Source organism: Pristis pectinata, chromosome 41 (assembly GCF_009764475.1).
Source record: "Pristis pectinata isolate sPriPec2 chromosome 41, sPriPec2.1.pri, whole genome shotgun sequence".
NCBI lineage: Eukaryota > Metazoa > Chordata > Chondrichthyes > Rhinopristiformes > Pristidae > Pristis > Pristis pectinata.
The window spans coordinates 3,611,444-3,631,527 of record NC_067444.1 but is presented as its reverse complement, the minus strand read 5'-3'; the positions used below and the strand labels follow the sequence as shown (position 1 = coordinate 3,631,527).

Here is a 20,084-nt window from a genome sequence, read left to right as displayed (position 1 = left end):
ACCCCCCCCCCCCCGGGTCATTCTCTCTTCTCTCCTCTTACATCAGGTAGAAGATACAGGAGCCTGAGGGCACGTACCACCAGGCTTAAGGACAGCTTCTACCCCACTGTTGTAAGACGACTGAACGGTTCCCTTATACGATGATGGACTCTGACCTCACGATCAACCTTGTTGTGACTTTGCACCTTATTGCACTGCACTTTCTCTGTAGCTGTGATACTTTACTTTCTACTGTTATTGTTCTTACCTGCACTACCTCAATGCAATCCGTACTAACTCAATGTATCTGCACCGTGCAATGAGTTGACCTGTACGATCGGTATGCAAGAGAAGTCTTTCACTCTACCTTAGTATAATGACAATAATAAACCAATATCAATACAAATGCAGTATATTCTTCCGCCATGTCATTTCCTGTTCATTTTCCAGTACCATTCGGTGTTTTTTGTCTCTAGCTCCTGCCCCTCCCGCTAATGAGAACAATGTATTTACTATTTAGACCACACGCGTTTCAAATACCTCCAATACAATCTCGTCTCTTCGAAGGACTTTTACATCAGCTTCCCCGATCTGTCCAGATAATTAGCCATTGTACAAAGGAAAGCAGAGAATGAAAGGACAGTTACTTTAACAACTACAGCTGGAAAAATGTCAGGGTCAATAATCACCGAAGAAATAACAAATAATTGAATAAACCGAATGCAATCAAACTTAGTCAACTGTTTTTCTGAAAGTGAAATCATGCTTGACAGCTTTACTCGAATTCTTTGAAGATGTACCTGGGAGGGTTGGCAGAGGGAAACCTGGTATATTTAGAGTTCCAAAAGCTTTAGACAAAGCGCCACATTACAGATCGGTGAACAAAATAAGTGGCCAAGGTATTGGAGGACGTGTTCCTCCTTTCTCCGGGCCGTTTGCATTAATTTACTCCACACCGTGTTTGAAACCTCTGCATCTGCACTTAAGAACCGCCCGCAGCAGTGAAGGCGATCGTCCGCTTGCGAAACGTATGGAAGACAGAGTGCAGAGAGCTGACGGTGAGGCAGAGGACTGAGAGGTCTCCGTGATCCAGCAGCGAAAGACAAAGTAAGTGATAAGAAGAAAAAAAAGACGTTCAGGAAAAAAATGCATGTAATATCAAAATAATCTCTTAAGATTTCCTGTACATATGTAAATAGTACTCGGGCAGCTGAGGTAAGTGTGGGATCTCCATTGAACGCGGTTGCTGAATTAATAGAAGAAGAACAACAAGAAATGGCAGCTATGTCAAAAAAGTTTTAGATTGTTTGCATCAGTCTTCACTCTGGAGGACACTGCAAACTTAGACAAAATGATTTTTGTGAAAGGTAAATCATGTTTGACAAGATTTCTCGAATTTATTGTTGATGTGATTGGGAGGATTGGCAGAGGGAAGCTTGTAGGCCTGGTGTATTTAGATTTCCAGAAGTTTTATACAAAGCGCCACATAAGAGGCCGATGAATAAAGTGTGTGGTCAAGGTATTGGAGGAAGTATATCATTGGTATAACAGATGAGCTAATTTCCAATGACATGAACTCCCAAAAACACCAACTCCAATGGATAACATATTTGAGAAACTCATGGGGAGAAACGCGGACAAATCTCCGAGACCTGCACTTAAGGGCTCAAAGGCGGTGGTGCAGGGATAGTGCGCCGGAAGTCTAAAACAAAAATGAGAGCATACCTGAAGACTGATAAACATCCCATTTGATTCCCTTTTTCAAAGATAGGGGAAGGCAGGTGATAGACCTATTGGTCAGTTGTTTTAACAACTGATGCTGGCAAGATTCCAGGAACAACAATCACAGAGGAATTAACTGATCATCTGAGTAATCCGAAAGTAATCAAACTCAGACAAAATGGCGTTGTGAAAGGTAAATCATGTTGGACACGTTTTCCCGAATCCTTTGAAAATGTGACTGAGCTGGTTGAAAGAGGGAAGTATGCACACGTGCTAGATTTAGATTTCAAAAAATCTTTAGACGGATTTCTGCATAAGAAGCTGGTGCATTAAGTAAGAAGCTAAGGTAAGGGAGGAAGTGTGTTAATATGCATTGAAACTGGCTGTCACATCGAAGACAAGGAGTTGGGAGAATGTGATTATATTCAGACTGCAGAGATGCAACTTGTGAAGTACCGCAGCGATCCGTTCCTGCTCCTCCATTATTTACTATTTATATCAATGGCCCGAAAGAAGGAAAGAAATGTAAATTTTCCAAGTTTGCAGAATTCCAGAAAATAGATGGAAGGCCGTGCGATGGTGGCTCTGCAATGGGCTGTGCATAGACTGAGTGAGTGGGCGAAAACGTGGAAAATGCTGTCTGCTATGGGAAATTGTCAGGTTTTGCACTTCAGTGAGAAGAATCCAAATGATCATCATCATGTAAATGGAAAGACTGAAATTCAGTGGAATTCAATAGGATCTCAGTGTTCTGGTGCATGGATCACAGAAAAGTCAGCCGGTAGGTCAAATAGGCACTTCAGAAGGCAAACAGCTTTGAATTTTACTGTAGAGTTTAAGAATAGGGGCGTTTTTCTGCTGTTAGCAGGACGCTTGGATTTCCACACATGCAAAAGTGTGAACAGTGATCGCCCCCTTGCCCTAAAAATGGGTGTAGCGGAATTTTAGACAGCCCAAAGAAGTTTCGCCTGGTTAATTCATGGGAATGAGAGGTTTGCCGTGTCAAGAGAAACTGGACTGTTTGGTTCTGCATTCCTTTGAGTTCAGAACTACGAGGTGTGCCATTATTCAGTCGCACAAGATCCTAAGGGCGTTGTTAAGACAGTTATTGGGATATTTTCACTTGCGAGATAGTCAATAGGGGACAACTACGAAGTATGTGGCCCGTCATTTAAAATTGTATGGATAAAGTTATTCTCTCGGATCATACTGTATTTCTGGAATTACTTTGCCCCGACGTTGATGGATGCCAGATCATTGGATATTTTTAAGGAAGAGATAGATATACATTTGAAAGAGGAGGAATATGAAACTAGCACAGAAGAGGGATTGAGGCCAGCGTAGGTGAACCAGTGGTCGGGGAGACTTGAGGGTCCTGCTGAACTACAACTGCTCCTATTTTCTTTTGTTCTTTAGTCCTTCATTGCAGCTTTTCCCCCAAGACAGTCGATTTCGTTCATCCTGCGTAGCTTCGGAGCCGATCTCCAGGGTAGTCCCAACGTAGATTCTCACCAGGTATGATATTTAATGCGGATTATTGCACTAAACAAAATTCCATATGGCCTGTTGTCCAACATAAAAGACCCGACAGAAATTCACTACTTCTCAGACTTGATATGATCATTCTATCGCGGTCGATTTGAACGCCAGGGGACACAAGTCACTGCCGACTCTGTGTCGTCTGGAGCAAGAAGAAACAGCAAGGCGAGAAGAACTCAGCGGTTCGAGCAGCATCAGTACTGTGAAAGCAACGGGCGAGATTTCGGGTCGAGGACCTGCCTCAGGACTCTGAAATTTCAAAGCTTTCCTTCTATTGTTACATGCATTTTTGTAGATTTAGGCATTCTGGCCTTCTTGTAACTGTGACAAGGAGAGAGGGTTGGGAAATACAACATGACTTTTCATGTCTTTGGTAACTGTTAATTAATTAATTCTACCCTATAGTTATAAATGTCCGCTTAACAATTATAATGCATATCTTCGCTTAAAACCTCATCATTATTGTACTATTCAAATAATCTCCGGTGCCTGCCTTTATTATACAAAGGGAACACTCGGTTGTGCCCCGTCAGCGAAACGTTATTACAGCGCCAGCGACCGGGTTCTATTCCCGCCGCTGTCTGTGAGGAGCTTGTGCGTTCTCCTCGTGTCGGCGTGATTTCCTCCGGGTGCTCCGGTTTCCTCCCACATTCCAAATACGGACGGGTTAGGAAATTGTTGGCATGTCATGTTGGCGCCCGAAGCGGAACGAAACCTGCTGGCTGCCCGCTGAACATTCTGCACAAAAGGTGCATTTCTCTGTGTGTTTCGATGTACATGTCACTAATAAAAATATCTTATCTTGTAATAAATGGAAACCAAGAATTTCTTGGGGTTAGAGTTTGCCACAAATTCTTATTCCCACTCTTCCTATATCAAAGTCTCAAGTAACTGTTTGCAATCTAGGTATCGAGGTCGCTTCTCATCCATTTTTCCTGACATTTGGATTTTCCAAACACAACCGTAATCTGCGGCCCATCCTTCTCCATTTTGCAAAGACGTGGAAAACAGCGTCGTTAATATCATCTAAAATTACTGATCTAGCTTATCATGTATCCACTTAACATTGCCGAAATCAGAGTCCAGGGTTGCTCCAACAATCTGTGCATCTTTCTGTCTAACTAAAACAACAACTTCGCAGGAGTATAGTTTGTTCCTTTCCAGATGCTGTCTGCTACAGGCTGTCTGGGAGCAGCTGATATTCCCTGCTGACCTATTGTTTTGCAGTTCCCAGATACTTGCCCGGGCACTTACTGTTCTATTAGCTTCTGACTGCATAACTGTCGTGCTCTTGTTGGACAGATCTCTCAAACTGCTTAACACTTTTTACTTAAATGCCAGCAGATTACCTCCTTCATTAAACAATGATTAATTTGATCTAAAATGGCATAACCACGACATTTGAAATTGTAGCGGTTAGCATAACGCTATTACAGCACCAGCGACCCGGGTTCAATTCCTGCCACTGTCTCGAAGCAGTTTGTATGTTATCTCCGTGTGTCTGCGCGGGTTTCCTCCGGGTGCTCTGGTTTCTTACCACCTTCCAAAGATGTACGGGTTAGGAAGTTGTGGGCATGCTGTGTTGGCTCCGGAAGCGTGGCGACACTTTCGGGCTGCTCCCAGAACACTCTAAGCGAAGATGTATTTCACTGTTTGCTTAGATGTACATGTGAATAATAAAATACACCTCATCTCATCTCATCTCATCTCATCTCATCTCATCTCATCTCATCTCATCTCATCTCATCTCATCTCATCTCATCTCATCTCATCTCATCTCATCTCATCTCATCTCATCTCATCTCATCTCATCTCATCTCATCTCATCTCATCTCATCGCATCTCATCTCATCTCATCTCATCTCATCTCATCTCATCTCATCTCATCTCATCTCATCTCATCTCATCTCATCTCATCTCATCTCATCTCATCTCATCTCAGCTCATCTCATCTCATCTCATCTCATCTCAGCTCATCTCACCTATCTTGTCTTGTCTTATCTTCTCTGAATATATTTCCAATTCTGCACCATTTTTCCTGTTTATTGATATAACTTTGGACGTTGTCTATTAATATCCCAAGGAATCAGGTCTCGTCTCGCTTCTTTCACCACTGCCTGCCTCTCGTCTCTGTCTCTCTCTGATTCCCCCTCTTCCCCTCTCTCTGATTCACCCACTCCTCCTCTCTCTCTCCTTCTACAGGCACACGCACATACTCTTCCTCTCACACACACACGCAGACACACGCACACACAGGAATAAACACATACCCTCTCACACATGCACACACACAGGCACAGACAAACACACACAGATACCTACACACATACACACACATACACACTCTCTCACACACACGCGCATACACTCATAGTCTCTCTCTCTCTGTCTCTCTCTCTCTCACACACACACACACGAGCACACACACATACTCTCACACATAAGGACATGCACACGCACAGGCGCGCACATACGCTTGCTCTTGCTCCCTCTATGCAAATAACTGTCGGATTTTAAGCGACTGAATATTGGTCTATGCTGTTCATATGACCCTGTTTCTCCGTCAAACACTGACGCGATTGAAAAACGCTTTCTGTGGTTTAACACCAACACAATAAAAGCTAACGTATCATTTGCAATTTGCTTATGCTTTAATGCTGTCCCTAGCAGTTTGGTAACCGTGTTATAGTAAAGTAAAAGCAATCTCCTTACTGTTCTCTGCACGAAATGCTGCGATTTCTCAATGCTTGCTGTCACAAACTGTGATCACAGTTTTGTGTGCGAGCTGTCGATCATTTATTCCAACAACCTTTGGAGTTCAGCTGCAAAGGGTCACTTAGCAACATCCATAAAAGGAATTCATGCCAACGATGCCTCCTCGGATTGGCCGAAGCCAGAAGAAGATCTCCGCTGACTGAATGTCCTGTTAACCATTACCTCGCTTTGAATATAACGGGCGGCGAGAAAGTAAACAAAACTGAGCGAGAGATTAAAAGGCAGCGGCAAGTAACGGAGTTGGAGCAGTTCAATGAAACAAAGCAACATAATGAGAATGTGAGACGAAGAGATCGAAAGCGAGAGAGGGCGAGTCATCGAGTCAAGGATTAACAGATTCAGAGAGTCATGTGGAACGAAATAAGGCCCTTCGGCCCAACGGGTCCATGCCGACCAAGATTCTCATCTAAGCCAGTCCAATTTGTTCGCATTTGGCTCAAATTCCTCTCAGTCTTCCCTACCCCTATACCTGTCAAACTGTCTTCTACATGTTGTTAATGAACCTGCCTCAGCTACTTCCTCTGGCAGCTCATCCCAAATGCTGATCACCCTCTGGGTGAAAAGGTTGATCCTTCGAATCCTATTAAATTCCTCCTCTCTCACAAACCTCTGTCCTCTAGTTCTTGATTCCCGAACCCTGAGAAAAAGACAGTGGGCATTGATACAATGCAGAACGCTAATGATTTTGTGCACCTTCAGAAGGTGATCCCTCATGATCCTACTCTCCAGTGAAAGAAGTTACAACCTGCTCCACATCTCTCCATTATTCAGCCCCTCGAGTCCCGGCAACATTGCAGCAGATATTTTATACACCTCTGGAAGATCACCCTTCATTCTCATGTTCTCCAAGGAATAAAGACCCGCAACCTGCTCAACTACTCTCCATAACTCACTCGAGTCCTGGAAATAACCTCATCGATTTCCTCTGCACTATTTCCAGCTCAATGAGATCTTCCCTTTAGCAGGGTGACCAAAAGTTAACACAATATTCCAAATTCGGCCTCACGAACGTCTTGTTCAACTGCAACATAACCTCCCAACTTCTATACTCAGTGGTCTGACTGAAGGGTGGAATGCTAAAAGCGATCTTCACTTTGATTTGTAGATTCTTTTTGTCATTGCACTGTGCGGCTGCCATAAAACAACACATTTCACGTCATATGTCAGTGATAATAAATCTGATGCCGGTCAGTCTGATCCTGATTCTCAATATGCTTTCTGCTCTTCTGAAATGTTCTCCATCTTCCGGAAACGTGGAGAGGGGACGGTCGATACAGAGGTTGACAGCTGATAATTGGAATCCGATGATTTGGCTTTTATGGGTGGTGGTGCGGTTGGGAGATGAGTGGTGAATCAAATAAGAAGAAACCTAGGAGGGATTGGTGTATTGGTGATGGGTTGATGACACATCTTAGGTGCAACGAGTCTTGGTAACTCGGGGACACTATGAGAAATTGATTTTATGGGTTGCTCTTGATCTCACGCGGCAGTGGCGAAGACCGAGGATATTCAGGTCGGTGCGAGAATGGGAAGGGCATTTCAAATCACATGCAGCCGGATTTTCTGCCTTGTCTGGGAGCATTATCCCAATTTTAAGTTACCACTCCTGCCTGCTGCAAAATCACACAGTGCCACAGTTTAATTCTGTTCAAACGCGTGTATCAGCAGTATACTGCGGGAGAATTCTCCTCAAACTCTCATGCAGTAATCTTTATTGCACATCTTCACAGTACACAGTATTTTATACAGACATTGTCACGCACATTTAATGAATGCGGTTCCGCGAGTTTCGGTCAATCTACAGAGACCCAAAGATAGACATCGCACTTATTGTTCAGTATAATTAATTTACAACCAAGAGAGTCAAAGACAGGTATCACCTTCATTGTTTCGGACAAGCTTCCCACTCACTGTTTAATTCACCCATAACCCTTGTTGTCTGGCATAATTGGTTTGCGACCAAGGTTCCGGACACAGTAATAATCACCTATCCCTGAATACGTAGATTGCTTGCTATTGCTTTCGAGGTATTTCTCCATCAGTTTTATGTACATTCACAGTTTATTAACCCTTTAGTTCCTCAGGAGGACAGTTTAGGCCCCGGTTTAGTGTTGAGGAGAGCGTTCTGGACAATTGGTAACGGAAGTGCCAGGGCCGGGAGAGTGTGGTGGGAAGAGGTGTGCGGAGCAGGTATTGACGAGGAGAGTTGTCGCTACGAGGAAGCAGAAAGGGGAGTGGGGGTGACATGGTGAACTGGCCAGAGGTGGGATCCGATTGGAGATGGCGGAGATGACGAAGGATGATATGCTGGCTGCGACAGCTGTGGGATGATAGGTGAAGATGAGAGGAAATCTTTCGCAGTTGATGGAGATCTCACACGTATTTCTTCTATTTCCCACCCGTCTTGTGTCAACATATTCTCTCCATACGAAGCAGAAACAGAGTTCCCCTCCTCCTCACCATTCACCCTGCTTGCTTTCGAGTTTGGCATATGTTCTATACCATGTCAACACCCCCCCCATCCTAATGCACCATTCCCTCCTCCCCCATAGACACATTCCCTGAAACCAGATGAGATGTAACACCTGTCCCGACATCTCCTCGCTCACCACTATCCAAATACCTAAATATCCCTTCCAGGTGAAGCAGAGATTCACGTTTCATTTGCTCATTGCATTCTGTGCTCTGAATTTGTGACCTCTGTCTCTACACGACGTTTACCGAGCACCGATGCTCCTGAATATGCGACCTCTATCTCTATACGACGCTTACCGTGCACAGATGTTCCGTCCATCATGGCCATCTGGAGCTACTGCTGGCTAGCCACTTTAATGCCCCTCTACATTCCCGATCCCTCTGTCCCCAACCTCCTCCACTGCCAGAGTGAGACCAAACGCAAAGTATTGGAAGGGCACCCTGCCCTCGGCCTGGGTGGTCTACAACCCGACGGCATGAACATTTACTTCTGAAATTACTGGCAAACTGCTATCCACCCGTCCTTTCTTTTCTGTTAGCTCCCTTCTCGAGCTACTCTCTTGCCCCTACGCGTACCCAATAGAACAGTACAGCACAATACAGGCCCTTCGGCCCACAATGAAACTCCAGCATCCGATCATGTTGTTTAATTCACCTCATCCGCTTCCTCCATCTGCCAATTTACCAAAACACTCTTCCCATTCGGTCCCCTCTACCTACTGTTCCCATACCCCACACTCCTCCGTTGCTGGCTCCAGTCTACACCTTCCTTTCCAATCGGATTACATCATCTGCAACCGTTTGTTGCGTGTACCTACCGCCTCCCAGATTCAGTCGCCATTTCCACTCTACCCTCCACGATCTGCCTATCACCCGTATCCACCTTTGGCTTGGCGGCTCTTGTCACACCACTTCATCTCCCCTCTTTTTACCAGCTATCTCCCCTCAACACTTCCAGTCCAGGTGAAGGGTGTCGACACGAAAGGTCGACTGTCCATTCCTCTCCACAGACGCGGCCCTGATCCGCTTGAGACCCGCTGAGTTCTTCCAACATCTGCGGTCTCTTGTTTCTCAGTCGTCTCCATCCGGTGTTTCCGTGCAGGACCAGCAGATAGTGCTGCTGGCGTCAGAGGAATGAGGAATTCTGACCAAGTTTAGAGATGCGACGTCTCCACACCTGAAGTGTGGGCACAGGAGAGTGTGTGACCACCGACCAGTCAAGAAGCAAGAAGCTTCTAGCACACCCGTCCCCAGTTGTAGACTCGTCGAATGATCATGGAACAACATGAAGCCATTCGGTCCATTATGTCTGCGTCGACACGTTAACAGCAAATCCCGAGTTATCCTCAACGGCCTTTTCTCATTGGCCCTGTACTTTGCTTTTCACCATATTGAAGTATAGAAAAGGAACAGGACCTTGGGCCTACAGTGTTGTGCCGAACTAGTTGGGAAAAAAGACGCCTGATTTAACTAATCAGTTTTGCCTGCACAGGGTCCATTTCCTCTATTTGTTGCATGTTTCTGTACCTCTAAGCACCTCTAAATCGGATATGCCTTCACCAGCAGCCCTGGCAGCGCCAGCCAGGCACGCACCACACACTGTGCACACTGTGCAGAAAAAGAAACCTGCCCCACACATCTCCTTTAAACATTCCCCTGTTCACCTTCAATGCACTCCCTCGAGCATTGGAGATTTAGACACCGGGAAAATGATAGCAGATACCATTTATGCTTCTCATAATATTACAAACTCCTATTAGGTATCCACCCAGCATCCGCCGCTCCAGGGGAAAAAAAACTTCCAAAGCCTGTCCAAACATTTCCGTCTCGCACATGACCTCTATATTTTTTTTCTGTAAATAGGGAGATCAGAACTGAATGCAGTAACCAAGATGCGGCCAAACCTGAGTTTTATAAAGCTGCAAGGTAACTTACTGACTTGAACTCAGTGCTTCCACTAAAGAAGGCAAGCGTGCTATAGGTCTTCTTTACCACTCTATCAACTTGTGCGGTCGACTTCGAGGGCGCACTGGACTTGGAAACATATCTCCATCATTTTCCCTCTTTGAAGATACTGATGGGATCTCCCTCCCCCACACCCGCTGCAGTGCATTTCGCATTCGGACTGCACTCCACATTTAAAATAACGTTGCTTCAATTCGATGTGAATTCTCTCCGGTGTTTCAAACCCGTGATATCTTGAGTCAGAATATGATATTCCAAATGTGGTCTCACCAACGTCGTTTACAACTGCAAAAAATAACATCCCGACTTCTGTACTCAATTCCCTGACTGATGAAGGTCAGCGCGCCAAAAGACTTCTTCACCACTCTATCTACTTGCAATTTTACTTCCTTGGACATACTCCGAGGTCCCTCTGTTCTTCTACACTGAGGTTTTTATTAAGGAGAGAAGGAGGATGAGAGGTAACTTGACAGAGGGCTACAAGATCGAGTGGGCAGTCAGAGACTTTTGCCCAGGCGGAAATGGCTAAGACAAGGGGGAATAATTTTACGGTGATTGGAGAAAGGTAGAAAGGGGATGTCAGGGGTAAGTTTTTGACACAAAGAATGGTGGGTGCCTGGAGAGCTCTGCCGGCAGAACTTGTGGGGGCAGGTACATCAGGGACATTTAAGGTACTCTTAGATAGCCACATGAATGATAGAGAAATGGAGGGCTATGTTGGAAGGAAGGATTAGAGAGATATTGGAGCAGGATAAAATGTCGGCACAACATCGTGGGCCGAAGGGCCTGTACAGTGCTGTCATGTTCGTTGTTCTATGTTATACTACCCAGGGCACTCTATTTCACTGTGAAAGTCCTGCCCTCTTTTGTCTTTCCCAAATGCAACAGCTCGCAAGTATCAGAATTAAATCCAGTTTGCCATTCCTGGGCTAACTTACCCAGCCGATCAAGATACCTCTGCAAATTCTGATAAATATCTTCACTGTCAACGGCATCACCTATTTTAGTGTCACTTTCAAGCTTCCTTGTGCAATCTCATCCAAATCATTGAAAAAGCTGACGAGTAGCAACGGGCCCAACACCGACCCCTGGGGACCACCACTACTCACCTTCCTCCAGTCCATAAAACAACCATCTACCATCATCCTCTGCTTCCTATCATGAAGATCAGTCTATCCCAAATTGGCTGGATGCATGTGATCTAACTTTCCATAGTTGCCTATCATGTGTAAACCATATTCATTGGAATCTGATTCAAAATGGGAATGTGCGCCTTATATTAACAGCAGGAAGACACAAGTCATCCACTAACCTATACCTGCGGCATAAAACCTTCCAGCATTCCAGCGTACTCACCCTTGAACCCAGAAAAAAACATTAAAACCTCACTCCTGGGAAACTGAGAACGTCTCTGGACTCCCATGGAATGCCGAAGAAGTTAAATACTTATGAATTCCGCTGGGGAAGGCACAATTGGGGTCTGTGTTTACCTCCGGCATAATAACTAAAACCACTGGGATTTGCCCAACGTGCTTCTGGATATCGTGATTAATACCGAAAGTGTAAAATTAATTCGGGCAATATGTAAGAAAATCAATAAATGCACGATAATTCCGCCAAGACGCAACTTTCCGGCAGAGTACCAATATGAGAGTAATTGAGAAACTTAAACCCAAATTATTAGCTATTTCTGTCCAGGTTTTAAAAAAAGAGCAGAGGAGTGCACTTGCGACGTTGCTACAAGTGACGGTCATTGACTTCAGGAAAGCGGGCGGTATACTTGCATCTGTCAACATCAATGGTGCTGAGGTCAAGAGGGTTGAGAACTTCAATTTCCTGGGTGGGAACATCACCAACAGCCTGTCCTGGTCAAATCACATAGATGCCACAGCCAAGAAAGTTCACCAGCTCCACTTCTTCTGGAGGCTAAAGAAATTTGGTTTGTCACCTTTGACTCTCACCAGCTTCTACCGATGCACCATAGAAAGCATCCTATCTGGATGTATCACGGCTTGGTACGGCAACTGCTATGGCCAGGACTGCAAGAAGCTGCAGAATGTTGTGGACACAGCCCAGTGCATCAGGGACACCAGCCTCCCTTCCTTGGACTCTGTCTTTTCCTCTCGTTGTCTTGGTGTAGCAGGCAGCATAATCAAAGATCCTACCCACCCGGGACATTCTCCCTTCTCTCCTCTTCCATTGGGTAGAAGATACAGGTGTCTGAGGGCACGTACCACCAGGCTCGAGGACAGCTTCTACCCCACTGTGATAAGACTATTGAACGGTTCCCTTATACAATGAGATGGACTCTAACCTAACGTTCCACCTTGTTGTGACCTTGCACCTTATTGCACTGCACTTTCTCTGTTGCTGTGACACTTTACTCTGTACTGTTATTGTTTTTACATGTACTACTTCAATGCACTCTGTACGAACTCAATGCACCCTGTACAGCGTAATGAATTGACCTGTACGATCGGTTTGTAAGACAAGCTTTTCACTGTACCTCTGCACAAGTGACCATAGAACCATAGAACAATACAGCACAATACAGGACCTCCGGCCAACCATGTTGTGCCGCCCTTCAAACCACACCTATGACTATCTAACCCCTTTCTCCCAAATATCCCTCCATCTTAAATTCCTCCATATGCTTATCTAACAATCTCTTGAACTTGTCCAATATATCAGCCTCCACCACCACCCCAAGCAGCGCATTCCATGCAGCAACCACTCTCTGGGTGTAAAACCTCCCTCTGACATCAACCTTGAACTTCCCACCAATACCTTAAAGCCATGTCCTCTTGTTTTGAGCATTGGCGCCCTGGGAGAGAGGCGCTGGCTGTCCACTCTATCTATTCCTCTCAATATCTTGTATACCTCTATCATGTCTCCCCTCATCCTCCTTCTCTGCAATGAGAACAGCCCGAGCTCCTTTAATCTCTCCCCATAATCCATACTGTCTAATCCAGGCAGCATCCTGGTAAATCTCCTCTGCACCCTTTCCAACGCCTCCACATCCTTTCTGTAATGAGGCGACCTGAACTGGACACAGTACTCCAAGTGTGGACTAACCAGAGTTTTGTTAAGCTGTATCATCACTTCGCGGCTCTTAAACTCGATCCCCCGACTTATGAAAGCTAACATCCCATAAGCTTTCTTAACTATCCTATCCACCTGCGAAGCAACATTCAGTGATCTGTGGGAATGAACCCCCAGATCCCTCTGCTCCTCTAAACTGATCAGAATCCTGCCATTTACCTTGCACACCGACTTGGAGTTTGTCCTTCCAAAGTGTACCACCTCGCATTTCTCTGGATTGAACTCCATCTGCCACTTGTCAGCCCAGCTCTGCATCCTATCAATATACCTCTGCGAGCTTCTACAGCCCTCCACACTAATCACAACATCACTGATCTTTGTGTCATCTGCAAACTTGCTAACCCACCATTCCACCCACTTATCTAAGTCGTTAATAAATATCACAAAAAACAGAGGTCCCAGAACCAATCCCTGCGGGACACCACTAGTCACAGCCCTCCATCCTGAATGCAGTCCCTCCACCGCAACCCTCTGCTTTCTACAGGCTAGCCAATTTTGAATCCACACGGCCAAGCTTCTCTGACCGTCTGAAGAAGCCTACCATGCGGAACCTTGTCAAAAGCCTTACTAAAATACATGTAGACCACATCCACTGCACTACCCACATCAATATTCCTGGTGACCTCCTCAAAGAACCCTATCAGGCTTGTGGGGAAAGATCTTACCTTCACAAAACCATGCTGGCTGTCCATAATCAGTCCATGTTTCTCCAAGTGCTTATTGATACTATCTTTGGGAATTCTTTCCAACAGCTTACACACCACAGACGTAAGGATCACCGGTCTGTAATTCCCTGGACTATCCCTACTACCTTTTTTGATTAAGGGGACCGCATTCGCCACCCTTCAATCCCCCGGTAACATCCCCGTTGACAATCAGGACGCAAAGTCCTAACCAACGTTTCAGCAATCTCCTCCCTCGCCTCACGAAGACGCTTGGGGAATATTCTGTCAGGCCCCCGGGACTTATCTGTCCTAATATTCTCGAACAACTGCATCACATCCTCTTTCTTAATATCTACAACTCCAGAACATTTACCTCACCTACACTGTTCTCAGCATCATCAAGACCCCTCTCCTTGGTGAATACAGAAGAGAAGTATTCATTGAGAACCTCACCCACTTCCACAGCTTCCAGGCACATCTTCCCACCTTTGTCTTTAATCAGACCTACCTTTACATTAGCCATCCTTTCTGCTCTTTACGTACGAGAAAAAAGCCTTGGGATTCTCCTTAACCCTGCTTGCCAAAGCCTTTTCATGTCCCCTTCTCGCTCTCCTAAGCCCTTTCTTAAGCTCCTTCCTTGCTACTCTATATTCCTCACAGGCCCTGTCAGATCCTTGCTGCTTACACCTGATGTATGTTCCCTTCTTCTTCCTAACTAGTTGTTCCAACTCTCTCGTCACCCACAGTTCCTTCACCGTACCATTCCTTCTCTGCCTCACCGGACAAATTTATCCCTAACATCCTGCAAACGATCCCTGAACATCGACCACATCTCCATAGTACATTTCCCTACAAAAATGTTACCCCAATTTACCCTCCCAAGTTCTCGCCTTATAGCCTCATAATTCGCCTTCCCCTAATTAAATATCTTCCCGTCCTCTTTGCTCCTATCCCTGTCCACGACAATTCTAAAGGTTATGGAGCAATGGTCACTTCCTCCCAAATGCTCACCCACATTTAGATCTGTCACCTGACCCGGTTCATTACCTAAAACTAGATCTAATATGGCATTCCCTCTAGTCGGCCTGTCAACATACTGCGTCAGGAATCCATCCTAGACACAGTTAACAAACTGCGCCCCGTCTAAACCCTTGGCACTAAGCAGGTGCCAATCAATATTTGGATAGTTGAAGTCTCCCATTATAATAACCTTATTATTTTCGAATCTTTCCAAACACTGCCTCCCAATCTGCTCCTCAGTATCCATACTGCTACCGGGGGGGGGGGGTTGCTATAGAATACTCTCAGAAGTGTAACTTCCCCTTTTTTATTCCTATCCTCCACCCATATTGACTCTGGAGAGGATCCTTCCACATTATCGACCCTTTCTGCAGCTGTAACTGTGTTCCGGAGCAGTACCGCCACCCCTCCTCCTCTTCTCTCCCCACCCTATCCCTTTTAAAACACTGAAAACCAGGAATATTCAATATCCATTCCTGCCCTGATGTCAGCCATGTCTCTGTAATAGCCACAATATCATAGTCCCATGTACTTACACAGCTCTCAATTCATTTCCCTTATTCCTGATGCTACTCTATTCAAGTACATGCACTTCAGCCCATCCACCTTACTACTTTTATAGCCTCTCCATCCTAAAAGCCTCTTTACCTGTCAGATCCACTATTCCCCATTCCCTTTTTCGTCTGACCTACTCCTTCGGTTCCCTTCCCCCTCGCAATCTTGTTTAAACCCTCCTGAACCACCCTAGCAAACCTTTACGCAAGTTTATTGCCCCACCCCCTCAAGTTCGAATGTAACCCGTCCTCTCTGTAGAGGTCCCACCTTCCCCAGAAGAGATCCCAATGATCTAGAAACCCTCCCTCCTGCACCAACTTCTCAGCCACGCATTTATCTGCCATCACGTCCTATTCCTGCCTTCACTATCGCGTGATACTGGCAGCAATCCCGAGATCGCTACCCTCGAGGTCGTGTCCTTCAGCCTTCTGCCCAGCTCGCTAAATCCCTTTTCAGGACCTCATCCCTCTTCCCACCTATGGCGTTGGTACCAACATGAACCACGACTTCTGGCTGTTCTCCCTCCACCTCTAGAATCCTGTGGAACCGATCAGTGACATCCCGGACGCTGGCACCTGGGAGGCAACATACCATCCGGGATTCATGCTCACTGCCACAGTGACTATCCCTGACTATCGAGCCCCCTATCACTACTGCCTTCTTCTTCTCCTTTCCCTTCTGAGCAGTAGAACCGGTCCCAGTGCCACAGAGCTGGCTACTGCTGCTAGGCCCCGCCAGCTCATCTCCCTCAACAGTCTCCAAAATGGAAAACCTGTTATTGAGGGGAACAGCCTCCGAGGTCCTCTTCTCTATCTGACTGTTAGCTTTCATTTTCCTTTTACATTCCCTAACACTCACCATTATATCTACTTTTTGAACTCCAGAAGTACCTGCTCTAAGGGCGGGGGGCGGGGGTGGGTGGTGTTGACAGTCTCCTGATGAACAGAATCTACAAAACTCTCCCCCTCCCTGATGCTGCGCAGTGTTTGATGCTGCATCTCCAGCTCATCGATTTTGAGGCGAAATTCCTCCAGCCTCAAGCACTTACTGCAGATGTGGCCATCGTGGACCGCAGCAAGGTCCACGAGTTCCCACATCAAGCAGCTGCAGCACACCACCATGTCCTCCATCTGAACTAATACCTTGTTTTTCCTAGTTTTTCTACTTAAATATTTATAACAGATAACAGGTAACCTTACCTTTGCCTACCTACCTGCTACTCACCTGCCTTACCCATCTACGCCGACAATAATACACCCATACCAATACCAATACCAAATACGGTTTTCACTGCAACTGTGCCTGCATGTAGTTGTGCACGTGCCATTACATTCGACTTTGACTTTGCCATAATGTTTGCACCAAATTTATTTCTGTAGTGCATTTATCGAGTTAAACTTTGGATTAAAAATGTATTATGACACAATAAAAAGGGGCACGTGATACATTCGTGACCGAAAAATGACCCTGCTGCGCCGGAAAGATACATTGACTTCTTTTTGCAGGCATCAGCACTGTGGCATATGAACTCGTTGGTTGGAATTTTATGCAATTCCACTTCCCAATTTGTGTAAAACTAAAACTCTCGTGATATTATGAGTCATTGATCCTGGTTAACTTTATACTTAAGTTGAAACATTGCTATTCCTAATCACATTTGGCTGACTCTGCAATTTGAGGAATACTTATCGAAAAGTTATATCTCGCTAATATCAATGTACTTCATACTAACCAGCTCTGTGCCATATTTGTTGGGTCGCATTTGGAGTACTGTGTGCAGTTCTGCTCATTACATCACAGTTAGGGTGTTGCTGCTTTGTAGATGGTGCAATGAGCTTTGCCGGGATGCTACCTGTATTAGAGAGCACAAAATATAAGGATTGCATTCGGTTCTGGTTGCCCCCATTACAGGAAGTAAGCGGAGGCTTAGGAGAGAAAAGCGAAGATCACCAGGATTATGTCTGGATTAGAGGTCATGAGCTATAAGGAGAGGTTGGGGAAAACAAACATGAATTGTTTTCTCTGGAGCGGCGGAGGCTGAAGGGAGAACTGATAGATGTTTTTAAAATCATGAGAGGGATAGACAGGATAGTCTCTTGTTCTCAGTGCAGAAGTTTTAAATACTCAAGAGCATCACTTTAAGCCGAGACAGAGAAAGTTTAAAGGAGATGTGCGGGGCAAATTTTTTTTACAGAGAGAGAGATACCTGGAACGTGCTGTCGGTGTAGTGATGGAAGCTGATTCGATAGTGGCGTTTAAGAGGCCTTTCTATGGGCACATGAACTTTCAAGGAATAGAGGGATTTGGATCACATTCAGGCAGCAGAGATTAGTTCAATTTTGAATGATGTTTCAGACCTACATCCTGGGCCTATGGACCAGTTGCCGTTTTGTCCAGTTCTATGTTCAATAGATATCCGTTTTGCAAACGTCCAATACTCTCATTTTCTGTTATGCTTGAGGTAGGAGGAGAAGATGTTTCTGGTCAATGGCACTTCATTAAGCCCAGTGAAGTGACGACATTACATGTATTATAAATCGCCAGGTGAATATTGTGTTTAATGCAGAATTTTACAATTTCGGCTTACCAGCTTGCCCGGTTTGAGTTCGAACTGTCCTCTTCGGATGCAAAGAACATCCACCTGTAATATTAACGTTGCGTTTTCCATTCCAAAGATGCTTCTGGCGTATTTATTCTTTCTATCGCTCTCTTTACATGTCGATAACCACCCATTCCTTTGTCCTGAATTTCACAGTTCGAGCACCGTCCTTTTTCTTGGAATGCGCTCATCCATTATCCATTGAACGGGTCAGTTGTAATTTTCAGCAGCAATTACTTTCTCCCAGTTGTTCATAGAAACCAACATGTCAGAGGCAAAGCGTTAATTTGCACACTGTCGGAAGTAATTGACCATCCAAGAACTGGGCCTTTCGACACATGTAGTAGACAGGGTGGTTAAGAAGCCTTATGGAATGCTTGCATTTATCAATCGGGGTATTGAGTACAGGAGTCAAGAAGATATGATGCATCTCTATAGAACTCTGGTTAGGCCGCATTTAGAGTACTGCGTGAAATTCTGTCACCTCACTGTGGGGAGGATGTCGAGGCTTTAGAGAGGGTGAAAAAGGAGGTTTGCTAGGCATGTGCAATCAGCAGAGGCTGAAAAACCCTGGGCTCTTTTCTCTGGAGCGGCGAAGGCTGAGGGTGATCTGGTGGAAGTGTGTAAATTATGAAGGACATAGATAGAGTGGACAAGCAATATCTTTTTTCCCATTATTTAGTGATCGAATACCATAGGGCATGCATTTAACGTGAGAGTGTGGAGGTTCAGAACAGACGTGAGAAGTATTTTCTGACTGAAAGAGTGATGGATGCCTGGACTACTTGGCCTGATAGGGTGGCCTGGTTCGGGCTTTTAAGAGGGGCTGGGATGGGCACATGAATGAGAGTAAAATGGAGGCTTATAGGCATTCTGTTGGTAGGAGGAAAGAGTTTTGTCGGCATAATATTGTGGGCTGAATGGCCTGTTCTGTGCTGTACTGTTCAATGTTCTATGAGCTTGAGCATCAGGGATCAAGCTGGAACTGTCCATCCGGCACATGGGATTGAGCATCAGGAACCAAGCTACAATTGGCTATCCGACTTGTTTCTGGGACTATCAGGAACCCACCTGGATCCAGGCAACAACAGGCCTTATGGGACTGACTGACAGAGACCATACAACGTCTTGCCATCAGGGACCAGACTGCTGGACTCTCCTGTGTCATGGACCAGCCGAGGTTAGGGCACCAGACACCCTCGAATCACTAGGTACGAAACTGAGACGCAGTTATGTGTTGTTTTCATCATGATACGCCCCAATAACTTGCCTCGTGACAATCATCCCTTAATTCCCGTTCACCCATCACTATTAGACGGAGTTACTATGAGATATGGCACCTGGATACCATCGGCACGTAACGTGACAGAGACAAATCTCCAGTTCTCCCCAACCAGTGCCCTATCTTCAATTTAAAACATACGTGTTTACTGACTTTTCCAGTCCTGATTACAACAGTCGGCTGGGAGGGTCAACTCTTTCTCACTCCTCAGATGCTGCCCGACCTGTTGCGTATTCGTAGCATTTTCTACCGTGATCCCCTGCCACCCACCACCACACAGCGATATCTGGCTCCTTGTCAGAATAGTTTTCCAAAAAATCAAACTTGAAGCAGATTATCGCTGAGACCGGAAGGGTTCGTGAATAGTGACAAGGAAAACAAGGCTCGGAATCATCCGTAAGGGGGA

General features: G+C 45.5%; 1 protein-coding gene across 1 annotated transcript in view; it reads right to left on the bottom strand.

Moving 5' to 3' along the window:
• Window positions 1-6,025, bottom strand: part of LOC127566445 (flavin-containing monooxygenase 5-like) — a 41,718-nt gene extending 35,693 nt beyond the window's left edge. Inside the window, exon 1 of the mRNA XM_052008873.1 lies at window positions 5,953-6,025. The gene's annotated coding sequence lies outside the window, so the exon portion shown is untranslated. The remainder of the gene's footprint in view (window positions 1-5,952) is intronic.
• Between the last annotated feature and the right edge of the window lie 14,059 nt (window positions 6,026-20,084).